Genomic DNA, 23,201 nt, shown 5'->3' on the forward strand with positions numbered 1-23,201 from the left:
GCAACTCTTTGTATTCAGGAGTTTCACAGGCTTCAATGCAGCTGCAAGGTTTTTAACTGGGACAAAAAAATGTAGTATTTCACCAGTTTTATCATCCTTTCACTGGCTCACAGTCCAATTTAGGATTCAATAAAAGTTATTGTTATTTGTTTTTAAAGGTTTGAATTGTCTGGCACCTACTTACATTGGTGAGCTTCTTCACTGGCATATGTCATTGAGGCCAATTAGGTCAGAAAACCAGTTTCAGCTAGTTGTTCTCAAATCACGGTTAAAATCAAAAGGTGACGGGGCTTAATTTTATCTGTTTTACATATTTTTATATATAAAAAGTATAGATTTAGTATGATGGTTGTTTTGTAAAGCACTGTGGTCAACATCTGTTGTTTTTAAATGTGTTTGATAAATAAAGCAAACAAATATAATACCCTCTTGTTCTGAAGTTTGGATCAGTATGATTTTATTTTAAAGAAATTAATTTATTTATTCATACATTTTTCTTCGGCTTAGTCCCTCATTTATCAGGGGTCACCAGAGCAAAATGAACTGCCAACTTTTCCAGAATATGTTTTACGCAGCGCATGCCCTTCCAGCCGCAACTCAATCCCGGGAAACACCCATACACACTCACATTCAGTCACACACTCATACACTACGACCAATTTAGTTCATCCAATTCAACGACACCACATATCTTTGGACAAAGAAATGAATAATGTTGTATTGATCAAAATTAATTGTTTAAACAAATTATGTTCTGAATTTTATATTCGTCTAATAATCATGGGGAAAAAGGATTATGGTTTACACAAAAATATTAGCCAGATTTGTTGGCTGCACATCCATGACCCAAATCTCCCGTTCCACATCCCAAAGGTGCTCTATTGGATTGAGATATGGTGACTGTGGAGGCCATTTGAGTACAGTGAACTCATTGTCATGTTCAAGAAACCAATCTAAGATGATTCAGAGTTTATGACATGGCGCGTCATCCTGCTGGAAGTAGCCATCAAAAAATGGGTACACTGTGGTCATAAAGGGATGGGCATGGTCAGCAACAATTCTCAGGTAGGCTCTGGCGTTGACATAATGCTCAATTGGTACTAATAGGCCAAGAAAATTTTCCCTTACAACCCCACAATATAACACCACCACCAGCCTGAACCATTGATATAAGGATGGATCCATGGATTTCATGTTGTTGATGCCAATATCTGACCCTACCATCTGAATGTTGTAGCAGAAATCGAGACTCATCAAGACCAGGCAACGTTTTTCCAATCTTCTATTATCTAGTTTTGGTGAACCTGTGTAAATTGTAGCTTCATTTTCTCATTCTTAGCTGAAAGGAGTGGCACCTGATCTTCTGTTGCTGTAGTTCATCCGCCACAAGGTTTGACATGTTGTGTGTTCAAAGATGCTCTTCTGCATACCTCGGTTGTAACATGCGATTATTTGAGTTAGTGTTGCCTTTCTATAAGCTCGAACCAGTCTGGCAATTCTCTGGCCTCTGGCATTAACAAGGCATTTGAGCCACAGAACTGCCGCTCATTGGATATTTTGTCTTTTGCAGACCATTCACTGTAAACCCTGGAGACGGTTGTGCATGAAAATCCCAGTAGATCAGCAGTTTCTGAAATACTCAGTCCAGCCCGTCTGGCACCATCAATCCTGCCACGTTCAAAGTGACTTAAATCACCTTTCTTCCCCATTCTGATGCTCGGTTTGAACTAAATGCCAAAATGCATTGAGTTGGTGCCATGTGATTGGCTGATTAGAAATTTGCGTTAACAAGCAGTTGGAAAGGTGTACCTAATATATTGAACAGTGAGTGTATATATACAAAAGTTTCTTCAGCAATTCAGCACATTTTAAGGATTTCTGACAGTAAACAAATGAGAGAATCGTTTCTACAGATGACACAAGAAGCCAAACAGAAATTAAAATGACTGCAAATATAGTCAACCCAAAATTTTGGTTATCGGTTTCCAAATATTAAAGGTTATCAGTATATCCACTAAAGGTTCCATATCAGAGCAACCCTAAGATTCTGGTTGAGTACAATAACATCTTAATTCCTATATATCTAATGATGTTCAGAGCCAGCCATATATTAAAGAGACAGTCCATCTCCTTAGATGTACCCTCAATCTAAAACTTTCACAGCACTTCTTTAAGCTGAAGGTCTCCTTTTCAGATTGTCCTCATGTTGTGCATTCAGTACCAGCGAATGACCCTGATCTAACAGAGGCCGTATGTGTGTGTGGTGTCAGTGGGGGTTGTGTGGCTGCAGGCGGTGCTCTTGGGTGTTAATATGGACCAGATGTGTGCCTCAAAGAAGCCAAAGAGCCTCAATAGTTTTCTATGCAAATGCAGAATAGAAAAAAAAAAACACTTCTTTTAATAACGTGTGTTTTAAGTACCCTGATTTCAATCTGCCTCCAGGCTTAGCAGGGCCCAAACGCTCTCTATGGGAAGGTACTATGAGAATGCAACACAATCTCTACTCATTACTGAAACCCTAAAATAAAAGCAATTAAGACTTGTGTTAGTTTTAAAGCCCCAAGGAGACCTATTATGAAAAGGAGAGTGTGAGTTATTTCGGTTTAATTATGCATCTGCAGTCTTGTTGTCAGGGTGAAAACATTTGGGCGATGGATGAAAACCCCCTCAGGTGATCCAGTGATTTCATCTGCAGATCCATCTGAGCCCGGAGGCCTTCACAGATCCTTAAAACATGCTGGATCCATTACAGAGACCCTCTGATTACTGTATGACACACTAAACACAAGGTCCATCTTTCCCATGGGTGGGTGGCACTGTTAACCCCATCCTGACCATAGAGATTTGTCTAAACAATACTCAGTTTGTGAGAGTAAACACATGCTCATATACTTTCTTGTTCTTTAAGTTCTGTTGTATTTTTCTTTCTGTGATATTGGTGTTTAAATAATTTAATGGCATTATGTATTTGCTGCAAATAAGGTCAATTACATAAAAAATACTATAATACCAATAATGAAATATTTTTGAGAAAATCCTTTTAAAAGTCTCTTGTGCTTAAGAATGTATTTATTAGACTGTAAATACAGTTAAATAATAATGTACAGAAATCTTTTTTGCTATTTAAATAGATGTTTTTATTTTAATATATTTTAAAAATAATTTTATTGCTTTTTACATAACAGTTCTTGTACATTCTTTATACTAAATTTGTGTAACTTATAATAGTCAATTTTATTATGCGTTATGAATAAGTTAAATGTATTATATTTTAAGATAGAATATATATATATATATATATATATATATATATATATATATATATATATATATATATATATATATATATATATATATATATATATATATGCACACACACACAGTTAAAGTCAGAATTATTAGCCCCCCTTTAAATTTTTTTTTCCTTTTTTAATTATTTCCCAAATGATGTTTAACAGAGCAAGGAGTTTTTCACAATATTTTTCTTCTGGAGAAAGTCTTATTTGTTTTATTTTGGCTACAATAAAAGCAGTTAAATTTTTTTTTATCCATTTTAAGGTCAAAATTATTAGCCTCTTTAAGCAATGTTCGGAAAATAAAATAAACAGGGGGCTAATAATTCTGATTTACTTTATATGTTATTTATTAATGTACTATTTTTATTATAAATTTATATTTTAAATAAAAATAATACATAACTTACATTTAAATAAATATAAATAAATAATGCAAATATTTATATTCAGGACAATAAATATATTAGGCAAGGCAAGTATATTTATATAGTACATTTCATACACAATGGTAATTTTTAGGGCTGTACATAAACAAGAATAAAAGAAGCAAAGAAATAAAAACAATAAAGTATTACTTTAAATTATATTATAATATAAATTATTATTATTAAATTATTATATAAATTATAATTTATAAAATATAAATTAAAAAGTAGTAATTAAAATTATTTAAAAACAGATTAAAATGTGTTAAAACAGGTTTTAAAGGGATGAAAAAGAAAATAAAGACATAATATTAATCAGATTAGCACTCCAAAGTTAATTGATTTTTTAAAATATATGAAGAAATTCTTACTTGAATGGTATTGATTATTATGCCCAAATCTTTGTAGAATGCCAAAGAGAAGAGCAGACAGAGAGTGAAAGATGTTAAACTTTGCACACACCCATGTTCGATTTCATTTCAAGGGATTTACTGATTCCCTTTAACCATGTTATTGCTTCATAAAATGAGACTGACACCCTCAGTGTGTTTGTAAATCAATCTGCTGCTATTAAACGAGTGAATGAATGCATACCATACAGATGAGATTTAGTGCTATACTGTATTATCTGGCGTTTATTGTACTGTTGGTTTCGGAATTGATTCTCAATTAAAATCCACAAGCTCATATAAAAACAGAGAAGGGGAGAGAAGGAATGTCTGGGAGGTGTTTAAAAGCAAAGGCTGACACCGTCATTAAACATCTCAAACCCTCCGAGCAAAAGGAGTGTCAGTGTAAATATTCCTCTGAACCCATCAAACTCAGATAAGACATGGAGGAGCCCAAAGCCTTCCCTATTCTCAGATCTCAGATCAGTCACTAACTAGACGATGTAAAAATGACCGAATCAGAATGTTGTCAATTTCAGAGCTCATGAGTCCAATTCGAAGATCAAAATAGAATATAATTTCCTGTCACTGACTTGAAATACACCAGACAAAAGTATTGTCACCTATCCAAGTTTTAGGAACAACAAATAATAACTGATTCATCTTCAATGCCTCCTTCATCTAACCCCAGACATGCTCAATAATGTTCATTTCTGGTGACTGGGTTGGCCAATCCTGGAGGACCTTGACCTTCTTTGCTTTTAGGAACTCTTGATATGGAGGCTGAAGTATGAAGAGCCCTATTCTGCTAAAGAATTCTTCCTTTCCTGTGGTTTGTAATGTAATGGGCAGCACAAATGTCTTGATACCTCAGGCTGTTGATGTTGCCATCCACTCTGCAGATCTCTCGCACACCCCTATACACACCCCTAACCATGATTCTGACCCAAAATTTACATTAAAAAAAATATTTTTAAGCAATAGAAAACAGTTTTTCAACATCTCTACAATGCATTCTTCTGTGAATGCAGCGTGATCAGTATATGTTGTGTTTGTGTATTCCTCCAGTCTATCTTTCCATCTCAGAAATGCGGATACAGCCGGACTTACAAATGCATAAAGAGCAGGGATTGACCTCTGACCTTCCCTAAATCTACAGACTATGTTCACTACCGGCAGTGCAGAAGATAAGGAGACTTACTGATCAACAGCATAGAGAGAAAGAGAGTTTGCGAAAGAGAGCAGATGCTGAACGGTTCTGAACACAAGTCAGCCATCTCTAAACAAAAAGCAGCTGCTCGGTTTGCACATCTCTCTATCGCCATATAAATCAAACCAACACTGTGTGACAAAACAAACAAAGACTTTAGCAATCAGCTGTACAAAGGTGTGAGCCTCTGAATAGACTTCCATGTCAAAGGTAAATCTAAATGGTTTGTTATACTCTAAAGTTTGGAACCTGTAAGATTGTTTAATATAAAAAAAACATATTTTGCCCTACAAAGAATGCATTTATTTGATCAAAAAGAGACAAAAAAAAAACTAAAATTGTGACATTGTAACAATTTAAAATGAAAGTTTTCTTAGTTTCAGAAATAAAGTTCAGTTTAAAAATGTATTTATTCCTGTGATCTAAAGTTGAATAGTTGCTTTATTAGTTATGTCAAATAATCTTTCAAAAATCATTATAATAGGTTAATTTGATGTTCGAAAATAATTTACTTGTATAACATGTCTTTGTTAAGTTTTTTCAAGGTTTTACAACAAAGCCCAATACCCAAAACTTACCACAGGCAGGTTTAGGGAAAAATAAAAATTAAATAATAATCCTTATTAAAAAAGAAACAACAACAACAATAAAAACAATGATAATAATAATAATAATAAATAATAAATTAATTAATTAGTTAATTAAAATAAAAAAATAAATCTAATCAAGCATCAATTCACATTCCACAACTTCAGACTTCCAAAGCTTCTTCAACATCTTAATTTTTTACAAAGTTCAAAAACACACCTCCAAGATATCACAATATTCAAGGGAATTTTTCCTTATATGTGAGCTTTTCAAGAACCAAACATGTTATAACATTTCTCAACCAAAATCTAATGCAGGGGCGATTACTAAAAACATTTATTATTATTATTATTATTATTATTATCATTATTATTATTATCATTATTATTATTATCAGAGCTGAAAATTGTTGGAATGCTTCATATTTTTGGGGAAACTGTGATAGCGTAAATGTACCATTAAAAATAGTTACATTAAAATGTGTTTTATTATCCATTTGTCAGTGAATATAGGCAATGTATTTCTGTGTATTTGAACAAAACTATTGATTTATTAAACATATATTTATTAAAATAATATTTTAGTCACAAAACATGTTCATTCATTCATTCATTTTCTTGACGGCTTAGTCCCTTTATTAATCCGGGGTCACCACAGCGGAATGAACCGCCAACTTATCCAGGAAGTTTTTACGCAGCAGATGCCCTTCCAGCCACAACCCATCTCTGGGAAACATCCACACACATTCACACACACACTCATACACTACAGACAATTTTAGCCTACCCAATTCACCTGTACTGCATGTCTTTAGACTGTAGGGGAAACCGGAGCACCCGGAGGAAACCCACCCGAAGGCAGGGAGAACATGCAAACTCCACACAGAAATGCCAACTGAGCCGAGGTGCGAACCAGCAACCCAGTGACCTTCTTGCTGTGAGGCGACAGCACTACCTACTGCGCCACTACCTAGCACAAAAAACATCTTTAGAAATAGAAACATAACATTTAAATTAATGCGAAATATTGCAAATAAGAAAATTACAAACTACAACATTTCAACAAAGTTTGATCATTTTTTGAGTTTCTCCTGATTTTTCCTCTTTTTAAAAATTTAATTGTATTTTTCCCTAACATAGAAACTTGGGCTTCTCATTTTTTGGATCGTTATCATAGGTTGTTTTCTTAGATCAGCTTCAGATTTGGCTTCATTACTGACTACTCTAATGTACAGATGTTAACACTACAATATGTTCCCTCTGCCGCCGTGCTCGCAGTCGTGGCGGCAGCAGTAAATGCTCCTACAACTTTTGACCGCTGGGTGGTGCTTTAACATTAGACTTCGTCAGCTAAAACATCAACACACAATTTTCCTTTTCACAATACTAGATAGGACAGTGCTGTACATGTACCTTAAAGGTACTGTATGTGATGTAATGTGTTAATTCATTCATTTTCTTATTGGCTTAAGCCTTGCGTCAAGTGACTGGCGTAACCCACGGTGCATGCAACGCGCGGAGCTGTGCATTTATACTTCTGCTCACTTGTTGGTCTGCATTAACACTTCCGAAACACTAGTTGGCAGTGAGGTGTTAATGTTCCTCGAGTCGAGTTTCTTCGCTGGTGTTTTTTTTTCTAAACTTTTTCTGAATGTACAAGTGGCTCCAACTCGCTCATTCTGAGGCAGGAACCGGTGGACGTGCAACAACTTTAACCATAAGGGAAACACAAAACAAAACTTTCCATCCGGAGCTCCTTCACGGGACTAAACATCGCTCCATCAGGCTCGCGCAGCGATCGGTCTCACCAAGACTCGTCATTGCTACCAAGCCAACCAATCACAGAGCTTGCGCTATGCATCGTTGCGACGTGTAGTAACATTTTTTGAGAGGTGATGGCCACGGCGTAGGGCTATGCGTTGATGCGTAGGCTGCACCGTAGCATACACGTGTACTTGACGCAGAAATATAGGCTAAATCAGTCTTTGGTCCCTTTATTAATCAGGGTTCACCACAGCGGAATGAACCGCCAACTTATCCAGCCTACATTTTACGCAGCGGATGCCCTTCCAGCTGCAACCCATCACTGGGAAACATCCATACACTCTCATTCACACACATACACTAAGGAAAATTTAGCTAACCCAATTCACCTATAGTGCATGTCTTTGGACTGTGGGGGAAAACTGGAGCACCCGGAGGAAACCGATGCAATCACGAGGAGACCATGCAAACTCCACACAGAAATGCCAACTGACCCAGCTGAGGCTTCAACCATCAACTTTCTTGCTGCGAGGCGATTGTGCTACTCACTGCAACACCGTGAGAAATGAAAAAAATCTAAAAATATGCAAACAAATAAATAAAACAGATTGTAATGGCAACAACACAGGACAAGACATGTTTAAGACACATGTGGCAGTAATGGTCCTTTTGAATTGTGACCTACTGTATACGCACAAATATAATATTGTAAAGCATCCTGCTGAAAATTTTAATTTAAAAGAGAAATTTGTAAAGGGGTGTTTTCATTTATGCTGAGCACTGTATGTATATATATATATATATATATATATATATATATATATATATATATATATATATATATATATATATATATATATATAAACACAGAATATGTGCAGTTGATTAAGACTTTTAATATTGTGCAGAGAGCAAAGAGAACGTATGTATGGGTGCGGCCAATGGAGAACTGGAGAATGATTGACACATTTACGAATTTCAATAAACTCCACCTGTTGATATCAGCTGCCTATATGTTGCAGTGAGGAAATGTAACTTGTTGCGCACCTCCTGAATATAGCTTTTGCACTGCATTGAGGATAACAGAATTCTGTCATTCGAATTATTCATTTGTATCCAATGAATTGCATATATGTAAAACCTTCAAGAAAAACCTCTCCTGACCATTTTTATTAAACACGCATGAAATTTACTAAATATTCCAACACTTCAACATTCTTTTCTTCAAAGAATCCAAAAAAATCTAATTTATCACAAATTCCACAACACATTCTTTCAGTGTTGATAATTCTAAGAACTAATTATTATTATAATTATTAGTAGTCGTAGTAGTAGTAGTAGTAGTAGTAGTAGTAGTAGTATTAACTGAGTACCAATAATAAATTATCATAATGCAACAGTGTATTAGCCAATTAGAATGATTTTAGATGGAGTGATGATGCTAAAAATTTAGATTTGAATTACAGAAATAAATACAATTTTAAAGTAGATTTAATTAGAAAAACACTTATTTTAAATTGAAATAATACTTCAATTTTCCAGTACTGGGTTGGGGCTGGAAGGGCATCCGCTGTGTAAAACATAAGCTGGAATAGCTTCCACTGTGGCGACCCCACTAAAAGAGACTAATCCAAAGGAAAATGAATGAATAATATTTTCAACTAAATAAACGCAGCATTGATAAACAGAATAAGCTTCTGTTAAGCCCTTGGGATGTTTTTTAAGTATATATTTTGAATTTGTCTAAACCTGGACTTATCTTGACAAACTATATATCATATATCATTTTCAAGTATGAACTCAAAAAGTGAGTTGAGAAATAAGGGGTTAAAATATTTTTTAAAAATTGTAATGTACAGTTTGTCCAGTGGTGTAACTCAAAAGGTGTGGCATGAAAACCCAAGGGGCTTTTAACCCCTCATCTGGCTCTTGAGCAGGAAACCCCTTTTTGTTGACAAAACACGTCAGCCACGCATGAAGCCCTCACCTAGACTGCCTGCTCACGTTACATTATTAGTGAACTTCCCTCAGATAAGCACACAATGAGCCTGGGCGTTTATTTTGATAATGATAAAACATTACCCGATTCACAGCTGCAGCTCTTGCTCTAGTTTGTAGAAAAAACTTCTCAATGCATCTCAGTTACATTAAAGGTTGCTCTGTCCAGCATCAAACTCATGCACGCAAACATCCACAGACACACAAACATGGGCTGGATGCGGTGCTAAATGATGTGGAATAACTTCCAGCTGCACAGATGGCACGTCTGACTGCTTGATTCATAAATCATAACCTTGCAGAACATGATTCATGAGCATGAGTCAACACATTCATAGCAATATATGACACGTGCCAGACCTTTGTGTTTGCAAGTCAGCGTCACATTCATGTGAAATTTAAGTAAAAATACACTGTAAAAAAGTTTACATTTTTTCTCATGGTTGTTTTTTCCCCCCTATTTTTATGCAAATTCAAGTTATAAATAAAGTATATAAATAAAATTACTATTTAAATTAGTTACAATAAATGTGTTAGAAATATATAATATGTATAACAAATATTAAAAATGTTTTTTTGCTATATTAATAATAATAATAATTCATTTTCTTTTCAGCATAGTCCCTTTAGTAATCTGTGGTTGCCACAGCGGAATGAACCGCCAACTTATCCATCATATGGTTTACGCAACAGAAGCCCTTCCAGCTGCAACCCTTCACTGGGAATATAATAATTAATTATTTATTATTATTATTATTATTATTCATCCATTTTCTTTTCGACTTAGCCCCTTTATTAATCTGGGGTCGCCACAGCGGAATGAACCGCCAACCTATCCAGCAAGTTTTTAAGCAGCTGATGCCCTTCCAGCCGCACATCTCTGGGAAATACTATTATTATTATTATTATTTCTATCTTTATACATATCTGTAAGATATCATTTAATAAAGAATACGATAATCACTTAACTATTTTACTTATAAACAAAGTTTCATTTTAAATAATGTTTACAGATCTTTACTAAAAAGAAAGTTTTCTGAAGTGTACGTAAAACAAGAACAGTAAAAATACATGTAATTCAACTAAAAAATTCAGGTTACCTCATTTTAAATCTAATTTTTAATTCGTCTTAACACATCTATTACAAATCAATATCCCTCAGCACAGCATAACTGAGAGAACAGCATCTGTTTGGTTTACTAAAGTTGAAAAACTCACCAGTTGGAAATCAATGTCCCCCTACAACAGCATCCCGATCTCCATTCGCCTTCTAGAGAAGTTAAGTCCAGGGCTGACGGCATCAACACATTAAACGGCCCAAACACAGAAGAGTCTTCACACGGCTGTCCAATGACCGAGCGCTCAGCAGAACCCGCGTTTGCGTGGCTTCAGTTTACATTACAAGCAGCGGCGTGTTCACTCTTTCAGCCGTTCAGTACGAGCAGCAGGAAAACTGTCACACTGTCCTCACGCACACACGCACGCGCGCGCGCACTTACAAAACTGAAAGACATGGAAACAGAGGCAGAGAAGGAGAGCGAGGAAAGAGGGGAAAAAATAGAGGTACAGCCTTAAATGGGCAGGGTTTGTGAAAGGGAAAAAGGGAGGGAGAACGGGGTCTTTCCCCGGTTGTGAAGGAAACAGGCATGAAAAGCCAACTCTGGACCAATTAACTAAAATTTTCCACACTGAATAAAACATGGCAGAACAGAAAGAATGAAAGAGGCTTTGAGAGTCTCTCGGACTCAACTGGGAGCGTTTGCTTCAGTTTTTAGCTTCAGTTTTTTTCAACTTTTGTAGTTTGCCAAGCTACATGCTAATCATAATTGAAAGCAGCTCACAGCACAGAACTACAGTGAATCTACTGTTCTGAACAAGTGTTTCAGCCTCACTGCAGCCAAGCTTCTTTTAGTTAGACATTCATGTAGTGCTAAGTCTGTTTCGTAAAATAAGACATAATATATATATAGTTTGTGTAGCTAATAATAATAATAATAAATACAACATTGGTCATGATATGAGATTTCTCATTCAAATAAATTCATCTTTATTTCTATAGCACTTTTACAATGTAGATTGTGTCAAAGCAGCTTAACATAGACATTCCATTAAATTGAAACTGTGTCAGTCCAGTTTTCAAAGTTGCCATTCAGTTAAGTTCAGTTCAACTTTCACTGCTGAAAGCCCACTGAAGAGCAATCCAATGTTATGCAGCTCCACAAGTCCCAAACCAAGTAAGCCAGTGATGACAGTGTTGAGGAATAAACTTCAATTGACGAAAAAAAAAAAAAAAAACTCGAGAGAAACCAGGCTAAGTTAAGCACAACCATTTCTCCTCTGGCCGAATCTCCTGTGCAGAGCTGCTGTCCAGGTGCTGGTGGCTGAATAGCCCTGGACGTCCAATGGGGAGAAGCTGCAGGTGTGAGTAGGTCAGCAGCGGGTGTTCTGGTTGGCCCACGGTATCATTGCGAAAACTCGTCTGTCACCAGTTCTTTTAGGAATCTCTTTCATGCTCTCCATTCCTCCATGACTGCCACAGCATTTGCTCAGGATACGGCCTGATCCAGGATTATGGAAACCTCAGGAATAATGAAAAGCAGACTAACATAAGCACAGATGACTTTCAAATTTTAATATCTTTTGGAAAGTGTTTCCGTCTCTGGTTGCCCTAAATAATGCAGACTAACAATCCATTAGAGGATTTGGATCTGTGCTCTGCACAGGTTAAACCCCATCTGTGTCTGCTTTGCAAACATTGTCCGTGCGACACTAAAACAAATTTATAATAACTCATAGACTAACCCTTATTAAGTCCAAACTACTTTTTACCAAGATTTTCTCTTCAAAACTGTTTAATACCTTAAAACTGTTACTAATCCTTCGAAAAAGCCTAACAATAAGAATTTGTACCCTAACAAACACAGCACTTGTGATATCTCAAACTATTATTGTTTTGCTATTCCTTGTAAAGTGATCAGAGATACAATTTGTGGCAATTGGACAATAAAAAAAAGCAAAAGATACTGAAAAAAACACAGAAGTCATAACTACACCTATTTTTATATATTCAAACGTGCAGCCTTTTTTAAGTTTCCATGAAATCAACATTAATATTTTACCACTTTACACCACTTACACATTTCTGTTCTTTTTTTATAGTAAATGGCACAAAGTGCTCTAAACAGCTGATAAAGGATTTAGATTACAAGGGTGAAAGAAGTTTCAAGAAGTTATACAAACACAAACCACTGCAGCGTGCACACACACAGTCTGCTCTGCTGCAGAGAAACAGTGGATCATTTGTGGACCACAAAGCATATCAGACACTTTTGGATTTGATATAGAATGTAGTATTCTAAAGCACAATGGAGGAGATTAGAAGGGGAAATGGTTAGAGAGACTCAACATCATTATTATACTGTCTTAAGTTGTCAAACGTGGCTGAGCCCTGATGAACAAAACTACATTGGCTATTTAAAAAAAAGGGAAGGAGCTGCTTGACAGGCCCCACCTTGTCTTACTGTTTAATTTAAAATTATATCAACACATTGAAAAGCACCTCAGGGGACCTTTATACTTCATTCGAGCATAAAGCTACGACTAACACGTCTACACATAAAATGACTTCATACTTGGTAAAAATGTTTATAATCCCCTTAGACATGCATGCACCCATGTTGTTGTCAAATGTTTTTACCATTATCAGTAGTTTACTGTTTTTCTTATTAACTGTGAAACAATAGTCATCTTCAAGGTTGACATCTTGTGGAAAAGTACAAAAATGCATATGGGAAAAGAATGTACATCTGTACATGTTAAAAAAAAATTGGGCTCTGTGCATACGTAATGTGCTTTATGAAGTATGGTTGCATAAGGTAGCTTACACATACAAAGTCAAGTATACTTTGAACTTTGAAGTATACTATTTTTGGGCCATATCATACACCTGGTACAATAATGTGCAAGATGTGTTTGGCGCGATTTGTTGCTATTTTCAGACCAGTGAAACCCTATTTTTCACATATTGCGCCACGCTGTTTAAATAGCAAATCTATTTGTGCCACTTTGTGGACTCATGATTGTTCCAATCTCAAAAGTGGTGCGTTAAGGTGCATTGTTGGCCCATTGCTATTTTGAGGATCTGAAATATCCTCACCACAAACCAACTGAAAGCTGGTCTAAAGTTCAGCACAGGGCAAGTAAGTTATGCATCTATGGAGTACCAAAACACGGTCACATTGCTTAATACACACAGGACAGCGATACACAAATATCTTAACATATGAAAAAAGGGGCTTTTTTTTGTTTATTCATGACAATTTGCATTAGTATAATGTTATTGTTATTAGCAGTATTATTTATTATATGCATATTTATATTTGTTTTAATAAAAACAAGTTTAGATTTGTCCACCTGTCAGGTTTTGGAGATGTATTCATCACCAAAAGGGGCTTATAACAGGACGTGTGTTTGGATATAACTCAGTTTTTGACCATACTTTGTTATTATTGTTCTGTTTTTTTCATTTGCTGGAAATTAGAACTGAATTCAAAAGTAGTTTTGAAACAAATCTTTGCGATTAACAAACAAAATGAAATATGCAGGCTAGTGTATGCCTAGTGGAATGTGTACAACACTTTCCTTATCCATGAAAGTAAAAAGACAGTAAAAAAGCCAAATGGAGGAGGCTCATTCTTTATTCTCGCGGTGCAGAAGGTCTGTTTAACTGTTTTCTTGCTAATAACACATTCAGTTTTTCCACTTGCAAAGTCTGCCATGTAAATAGCAAATGCGACACAACTGACTTTTAAGGGGAATGGGAGATTAGACTCTGATTTGTTTAACGCATGTTTTGCTCAAAACAAACCCATACTCATTAAGTGAATAAGCACAAACCATCATGCGCCAGAATGCAAAGTGTATTTTTCCATTCTAAAAATAGCAAAAGTGTATTCAGACATGCCCTTAATGCTTTTGCACCATGCACTTTAGACTTTGCACCTAAATTGTTAAAATAGAGCCCTTTGTCTTGAGCCAGAGAGCAACATTGGCTATTTCTATAGGCCTTTGCTGCATATAAAGTTATCTGCTATAGACAGAAGAGCCAAGTATACCCAAGCTCAATATGACTGTAAGACTGATATCTGGATAAAACAAACAGTTGGTTTGCTTAACCAACATAAACATATCACCCTAAAAAACTTGTCTAAAACCCAAACTAACACATTTGCATCTGTGAAAGGTTACATAACTTCTTTGTGGATTTAAATCTCTGTGGTTTTATAAATAACAACATTGCAATGCAATGTGAGTTATGACCCACTGATTGCTCCAAAATGGAAGACACGTTGACATGTCTGGACTGTCAAGTTTGGCATCTACATATACATTTTTATCCCTACAACACCCTAGAACAGCAATGGTAAGTTTTGCACCCAGGTAATTTTGTAGTGCTGAAATCAAGACTCAACCAAAGTGCAAGTTGAGAAGCTTTTGGACTCAACTACTTTTGTTTCAACTAGTCCTAAAGCATGACACAGACTTGAGTCGGTGTCAAACACCACTCCCATTTTCTTCATACAATGTAGAAATCTTCTTGTTCTCTGCCAGACACACATTTGCATCATGTCTGTTGATATTAATGAACAACACTAATGATGCTTGCCCAATTTAATTACTTTTACCTCTCCCTTTACTTTCAGAGAAGACCCAGTGGTCTCTACCAGAGCTCTCCGCCCCTCAATCTCATTCCTCCATGCAGCTGGCAGATCTCCCCCTCTCCCACGGGCTGATTTACACCCCATCCCATCGGCTCTTCAAAGCCAGAGGGAGCAAAAACTGGAGACAAACCAATGGGAGGCAAAGGTTGGGCTTGTGCTGCATAAACCCAGCGCTCTCTTTAAACACAGAGGAGTGAGCTACGAGAACATCCAAAGCTTAGCGGACAAGTGTGCAATTATCAACGGCATATTTGTCAAAAGCAGACCATTATGTCTGAAGATGAACAATCGTGTTCATGAGAGAAAGCTGCAGTAATGGGTGCTGGAGACAGGAGGATCTCACTGACAAGATTGTACTTGTCTTCTGAGACCAGAATGGAGGTGAAATGAGGTGATAAACTCCCCAGGTGTGTTCGCTGATTAATGTGCATGAAAATACAGACACAAACCTTGTTTGATTTTTGGAACAGAGATCCATTCAGGTGCTAAAGACTGCAAAATGCTTATTTTAATTATCATTTTAGGAAAACAAATTGAGATAAGGCGTCACGGTGGCTCAGTGGTTAGCACTGTCGCCTCACAGCAAAAAGGTAACTGGTTCGGCTGGGTCAGTTGGCATTTCTGTGTGGAGTTTGCATGTTCTCCCCGTGTTCGCCTGGGTTTCCTCCAGGTGCTCCGATTTCCCCCACAGTCCAAAGACACACACTATAAGTAAAGTGGATGAACTAATTGGCCATAATGTGTGTGTGTGTGTGTGTGTGTGTGTGTGTGTGTGTGTGTGTGTGTGTGTGTGTGTGTGTGTGTGTGTGTGTGTGTGTGTGTGTGTGTGAGAATGCGAGAGTGTAAGGGTATTTACCTGTACTGGGTTGCAGATGGAAGGGCATCCGCTGCGTAAAAAAACTTATGCTGCATAGTTAGCGGTTCATTCTGCTGTGGCAACCCCTAATAAATAAGGGACTATGCCAAAGGAAAATGAATGAATGAATGAAAATAAGATTAGTGATCTGTCTACTGTATACATGTTACATACTGCAGCATCTATAAATATTTTGATGTTGATGAAGATTTTTTTGCATCCTTATGGATAACTTCTCTTTCAATTTATTTGTGCAACAATTTTGGTATTAATGCAAACTGCATAAAAAGGTAATTTTTTTATTGAACATGTCATTCTCATTTCCTTACATTAATCTCTATTACAACAAGTAAAATTTTCATTTAGGACCTTTAGGGCAAAAAATATCCTCACTGAAACTCTTTAAATTTAATTAATATTTTATCCATCCGCCATTTAAGCAAAGCTTTATACATTCTGTTTACAGGCCTCCATTTTGTTGACAAGGCTTCAAAAATGTTAATCCCATTTTAAAAATGTAAAAATTTGTTGTATTTGGCACATTTCAAGTTTGGCATGTGAACCAAATAATTCCTTTCCGATCTGTTTTCTGCTTTTGAGCGCTGCAGGGCAAATTAAATAAACGCTCAAACACTCAAAAAAATGCTGGGCTGTGGTAATCCAGCATTGGGTCAATCATAGACATTTTTAAAATAATAAAATTTAAATGTCACCTTTTATCCTAATCATTGAGCATTCATAATTATGTACATATATTTAAAATAAATAAATTAATCTAATTTAATTTATCAGAGAACTGCTCAACTTTGCGGGCAATTCGGATTACTGTATTTCAATATGCAGTAGTGATGGCAAGTTCGGATCTTATTATTGACCTATGAGTCTCGTTCAACGAGATAAACAAATCATTTATGAGTCATTTCGTTCAATTTGTCAAAGTATTAGTAAATTTTTACGAGGTGCATGCTTTCCAAACACATCTCCAGCAAACGTTGATCACACTACAAACAAATCTGAACTATAATGCTAAAAGAAATAGAAAATAATTCACCTGGGTCATTTGTCCGTGATTAGCTCTGCACCACTCCAATAAAATTTCCTTAAATTAAATCTATTATACAGTGCACAGCATCACTAAAACCTTGACAATAATTGAAATACTGTGAATTTCGTTATTAGAAACTAACAGTTGCTGATAATAAAACTAACATTAAAGTTAGGCTTACAGAATTCCTGTATGATAATATGAAGATTTATTACTCACTGATGTCGAAGCACTTCCAGGTTGTCAGAGATGTAATGACAGGACAGAACATGACATGTTCAACATGTGCTATTAAATGAGCTCTTGTGCAGCCTTTACTGGAAACCAAGTTAGTATGTTCACTCAGTATTCTTTAAAATCTTTCATGTAAGAAACCATTGATTTCTAGTTTTACCTGAATAAGTGTGTGTGGAGTTTTTCACAGTCATTTGCAGTGCTGTATTTAGATGCACAGTAACTGATTATTTCTCCGAATTCATTGAAAAATCTAGAGTAACATACTGTAAACCATGTATGGAAATGTTGAGAATACATTATTTATACTGTGAAAACAAGAATATATACAGTAAGACACGCTATATAGATTATACAGTAAGAAACTGTTAAGAAATGCAGAATAATACAGTGAAAACAACAGAAATCGTTTACAGTATTGGTATAGATATCATTGTTTGTTGTCAAGAAACTAATTATATGTCTTTACCAATATTTTTTAGGATTCTTTGATTCTTATAAAAAAGAACTGCAGTTATTTCAGATCTTTTGGGAAATTGTTTGCAACACTGCAAATGTTTTCAATGTCACCTTTAATGAAAATAAAATACTGAATTTCTTTTTAAAAAATTCCTTATGTTTTTAAATGATATTGTACAGTATTTTTATTTTACTTGGCTTCTACATAGAGTAAAATATGTAGAGACAGGCAAACATAAACAGTTAGCCCTGCATAATTGACTCCTAATGCAGTGAGCAGTGGGGGTGTCCTGTACACCAGTGAACTCTGCCACGACGCTCTCCCTTTTACAGTAGGTCTTTAATTGAGAGCAGTTTCCTGTAGAGAAGTCACTAGTTTTCCAGCCAACCGCTAATCTGATAATTGACTGAGATAATTGCAGCTGTGAAGAATAAGCATGCTATTTCAGATGCTGCAACAGGAGCGAGAGTCTGTGATAGAAAATTGCCCAATTCTGTTGCATAAAAATACCATGTGCTGAGACAAATGCCAAGGATTCCTGAAGCAGCTTCAGCATGGGTCTATTGAATCAAAACAATTATGAAACTACAAAATCTGCAGAATATATGTTATCTCTCACATGCCTGCTTATCAGGAAAAAAAGTGTTAATAGAAGTGGGAACTGAATCTATAGAATTTTAAGGTAATCAGTTAACTTAGAGAGTTATTTTAGTTGATGTTTTATTTGATTCTTACATTCAAGTGTCAAGTTCAAGTCAAGTCAAGTTGAGCTGTACTGTCATTCCACTACATGTGTAGACATACAGTGGAACAAAAGGGCATGTCTCGCAGGATCACAGTGCTAAACAATAAACCTAATCTTAAATAGCAACACAACACTGGATGTAAGAGCTATTTTAAACCTATACATAACTAAGACAGTAATCTAACTAAACAAACTACTAACTATACATATTAATTCATTCATTTTACTTTTGGCTTAGTCCCTTTATTAATCTGGGGTCGCCACAGTTGAATGAACCGCCAACTTATCCAGCGTATGTGTCATGCAGCGGATGCCCTTCCAGCTGCATCCCATCACTGGGAAACACCCATACACTGTCATTCACACACATACACTACGAACAATTTAGCTTACCCAAATTACCATAGTGCATGTCTTTTCACTTGTGGGGGAAACCAGAGAACCTGAAGAAAACCCACGTGAACACTGGCAGAACATGCAAACTCTACACAGAAATGCCAACTGACACAGCAGAGGCTCGAACCAGCAACCTTCTGGCTGCGAGGCAACAGCGCTTCCCACTGCACTACCACGCCATCCCTAACTGTACATATACTATAAATAAAAAACTTAAACTATACACAAACTGCGACCTAAGACAGACTCTATTTTCTTTAAGATAAAACAATATTGTGCGATAGATATATATAGATATATATATATAGATATATATATATATGAATATTGCAAAAGATGTATTTTAAGGTTGAAGGAAAAGAAAAAGTTTTGAAAATACTCAAATGTTTTAAGACTAATATGAGTATGCAATGGTAATCTATTTTGAGGTAATCTTGAATAAAATATAATCATATTTTAAGTACAGCTAATTTAATAAATGTAAAGCAATGTGAATGCTAGTCGTACATCGCCAACAATATAAGCAAATACAATGTAGAACGCCAAAACTTAGTCCTGTAGGCTACCATTTTAGCTTTGTCTATAGATTAGTATTAATTGGTAACATGCGCACAATGTTTTCACAAACTTGTGCTTTAATACTTAACACAGATGGTAATCGTGACATTTTAAAAAAAAAACAGCAATTAAAGGTCTTGTGAAATTAAAATACAGTTTTTAAGATGTTAGTATCAATTTGTTAGTTTTAAGGATATCTATAAGCTAGTGTGCAGTGATAAAATTCACATTTAGATGATACAAACCCGATATAAACATCCAAAGATTGCAGTTTGTCACTTCTCATAGATATATACACTAGATATCGCATACGGTCCCTGAGCATGCATTAATAGCAATGCCACATTTGTACAGGGCTCCTAGGACAAATATCACTCAACCGCACTAGGCAAGATTAAAGCCAATGTGAAGATGCTGGACTTTAGCGCTGTGTACGGGTCTAATAACGGGCAAAAAAAAAAAAAAAAAAAAGCACAAAGGCAGAACATTTCATATAGGTAAGATTAATTTTTTATGTTTTTGTATATGACGAGCTTTTGTGCTAAAGAAGTATTGATGATACTATATGTCTTTTACTGCACTTACCATAAGGCAAAGCAGCACCAACTCGCACTCAGTACTAGGCCTATGCTATGTTAAATACAATAAGCAAACAATGTAAATGAAATATGACAACGACGCTGTGGTGCTATAAACTTGTATTATTGTCAGTTAAGTAAACGAGACGTTCATAACGATTCATTCACAAATGAAGCGCTACCTCCGTTGGAATGAGAAGTGTGTGTTTTAGGACATGGATTAGATCAAATTAAACAGGTAGCAAGGATATTACATTTCCATGCACACAAACACACGCTCTTTGTCAGCAATGCCCGTATGGTCACTTTTCCATGTAGAAAAGTGATGTAAAATGATAATTTTGGTAATTTAACAAATATCTTTATGCATACGACGTCCAGGAAAACTTCTGATCATAGATATATGTATTATGTGTATATATCTGTCTCTGGATGGCAGTCTTCCACTGCACCTTGGTCCCACATTCAGGGGAAGAGCTCCCCTGTACTAAAATGGCAGCGCTATTGACGCTTTTTTTTCTTATAGACAACAATAGCATAGGTGACAACTAATGTAAATATCTATGGTCACTTCTGCCTAAATGGATCACCAGGGGCCTCATGTATCAACGCTGCGTACGTACAAAATCTTTGCGTACGCCAGATTTCACGCTCACGTTTGGATTTACTAACAATGAAATTAACGTGAAAATGTCAGTTGGTCCACGCCAACTTTAAGCCTGGCGTACGTGCATTTCTTGTGTGTGTGTTTTTTTTTTTTTATATTTCCATTGGCGACTCCTAGAGGCAATTATGTTAAATTGAACACTACAAAGTATCTTTGAGCCATGCAATAACAGCTGTATGGGACGGTATCATCCGCATGTCTAGCAGGTATATAAGGTTTCCATACCATACAGTTGATCAGCCAAACATTAAAGCTCAATTTGCAGTGATCGTCGGTTTTCCAAATCTAATCGGAGCGATTACTGCACGCACATTGCTATAAAGCCGGCTTGTGAAGATGAATTTGCATACGTGAATCGAAAACATTTCCATTTAATAAATGTGTAAATAATATGTGATGCTCAAATGCGCTTAACATAATTCAAACTTATTAATCATTCCTACTTGTCTTCCTCGTGATGAAGAGTAGGCAAAATCTGATATGTAATGGGGGAAAGAAGAAAGAGTTCATCAGACGCTGGATTCAAACCGCGTTTATGTTTGATAGTGTCAAAACATATTGCCATACGCTTTACGCCACTCACACTACTGATATCTGTTCTCTTTTGTTATTTTATCCCTGTCAATCCAACGAGAAACTACATAATTTTACACCTTTACATCGCACTATTTCTTTTTTTAATTCCTTTACAATGCGATGTTCAGACCCCACTGCGTTAACTGCGTCAGCTAAACTCTCCCACTCTATTTTTTTCTTTTGTTATTAATTCTGGAGGACAAACTTGCAAATTACACCGTTTTTTTTTAACCCTTTTGCCATTGCTTTTTCATTTGGTTTTGCCAAAGTAGAGGCATTACCATATTTATTAGGAGGAGGCAGGGAGGGGTTTTGCGCTCGTGCATGTGAGCTCAGTTTCACGTTAATTCCAATGTACAAAGAGAATATGCGAGGGATTCCGCGTACGCACTGTTTCATACATCTAATTTTTTCACTGCGTACGCACAAAGCTGTACATGTGCGTACGCAATGTTTTAGTATAAATTCAATGCAAGTCTTCGTACATGACGCCCCAGTTTTCTATCAAGTCACCTCATACTTTCATTTAAAATTGTGACCAATCAAATGCTCTCCAATATCTGACATGCCCCGCCTCCTTCAAGACACTTCTCATTTGCATTTAATTTGGTGTTCTTGATCTAAACTACTCTCACTGGCAGAGCTGTGATAAAACAAAATGCTATTTCATATTCCAATTACCAGACAGTTGAGACTGCAGCTCTGCACAAGACTTTTGGCCAGCGGAGAAATTAAAATGGTCGTGCCCAACTGAGTCTGGTTCTCTCAAGGTTTTTTTTCTTCACTCTCCTATTGGTGAAGTTTTTTTCCCCTCTCCTCTGTCTCCTCTGGCTTGCATGGTTCAGGATCTGAAAACTCATCGATGAATTTGCTCTTCAGTGTTTGGACTCTCAGTAATGACTTCAAACCACACTAAACTGAGCTAAACTGAACTGAACTTAAACACTAAAAACTGAACTACCCTGATCCAGTTACTATGACCATTTATGTGAAGCTGCTTTGACACAATCTACATTGTAAAAGCGCTATACAAATAAAGCTAAATTAAATTGAACAGTTACATTGCATTGTTTGCATCTGGAAAAGAGTAGAATGCTTGAAGTTCATTTAAATAGAAATCTTCAAAAGTAAGTGTGCAACAAATGCAGTTGGATGCAAAAAACGGTTTTGATGCACAGATGTCTCTGGAATTCCTTTAAGTTCTAACCCACTAATTAACCTCATTAATGCCCAAGGACTGATCTCATCTGCCAGCAGGTAAAGCCTCCGCCCTCTCTTATATAAGGATGGAACAAACAAATACATATATAATCTTTTCCCACTGCTATCACTGTGAGAAACTGCCACACCCGTTTATAAACAGAAGATCTTACAAAAGCCATCAAACAAATATGAGAAAGAGTTGATGTTGCTACAGCAAAACTGAAACTATGGAGACTCCTCAACAAACTTAACGCTGACCTTTCTCTGTTTTCTGATGTTTCTGAGAAGTGCACAGAGCATGGAGGGATTTGGCACAGCCGTTGACTGAGTCGCGTCGATGAATGAGGTCTGTTTGGTATTAGATGGGAGGGTTGAGAGAGGAAACGACTCAGGGGAGACTGACAGGGTCCCTCAGTGCTCGGCTCCCATCCCGTAACCCCAAGGCTGGGCCAACACAAGGCCTTGGTGTTCTTCTCCAGGCTGAAGGAGTGGGG

At 36.2% G+C, this 23,201-nt stretch overlaps 2 protein-coding genes across 5 annotated transcripts in view; one reads left to right on the forward strand and one right to left on the reverse strand.

Moving 5' to 3' along the window:
- Positions 1-3,998, forward strand: part of sh3d21 (SH3 domain containing 21) — a 63,295-nt gene extending 59,297 nt beyond the window's left edge. Inside the window, exon 14 of the transcript XR_012391542.1 lies at positions 3,976-3,998. The gene's annotated coding sequence lies outside the window, so the exon portion shown is untranslated. The remainder of the gene's footprint in view (positions 1-3,975) is intronic.
- Positions 1-11,174, reverse strand: part of eva1ba (eva-1 homolog Ba (C. elegans)) — a 33,154-nt gene extending 21,980 nt beyond the window's left edge. For 3 of the 4 annotated variants that reach the window (XM_009292407.5, XM_005158309.6, XM_005158308.6), the window contains exon 1: positions 10,888-11,174. The gene's annotated coding sequence lies outside the window, so the exon portion shown is untranslated. 4 annotated transcript variants of the gene reach the window in all.
- Positions 11,175-23,201: the final 12,027 nt, after the last annotated feature.

This window comes from Danio rerio, chromosome 16 (assembly GCF_049306965.1).
Source record: "Danio rerio strain Tuebingen ecotype United States chromosome 16, GRCz12tu, whole genome shotgun sequence".
In the NCBI taxonomy this organism is placed as follows: Eukaryota; Metazoa; Chordata; class Actinopteri; order Cypriniformes; family Danionidae; genus Danio; species Danio rerio.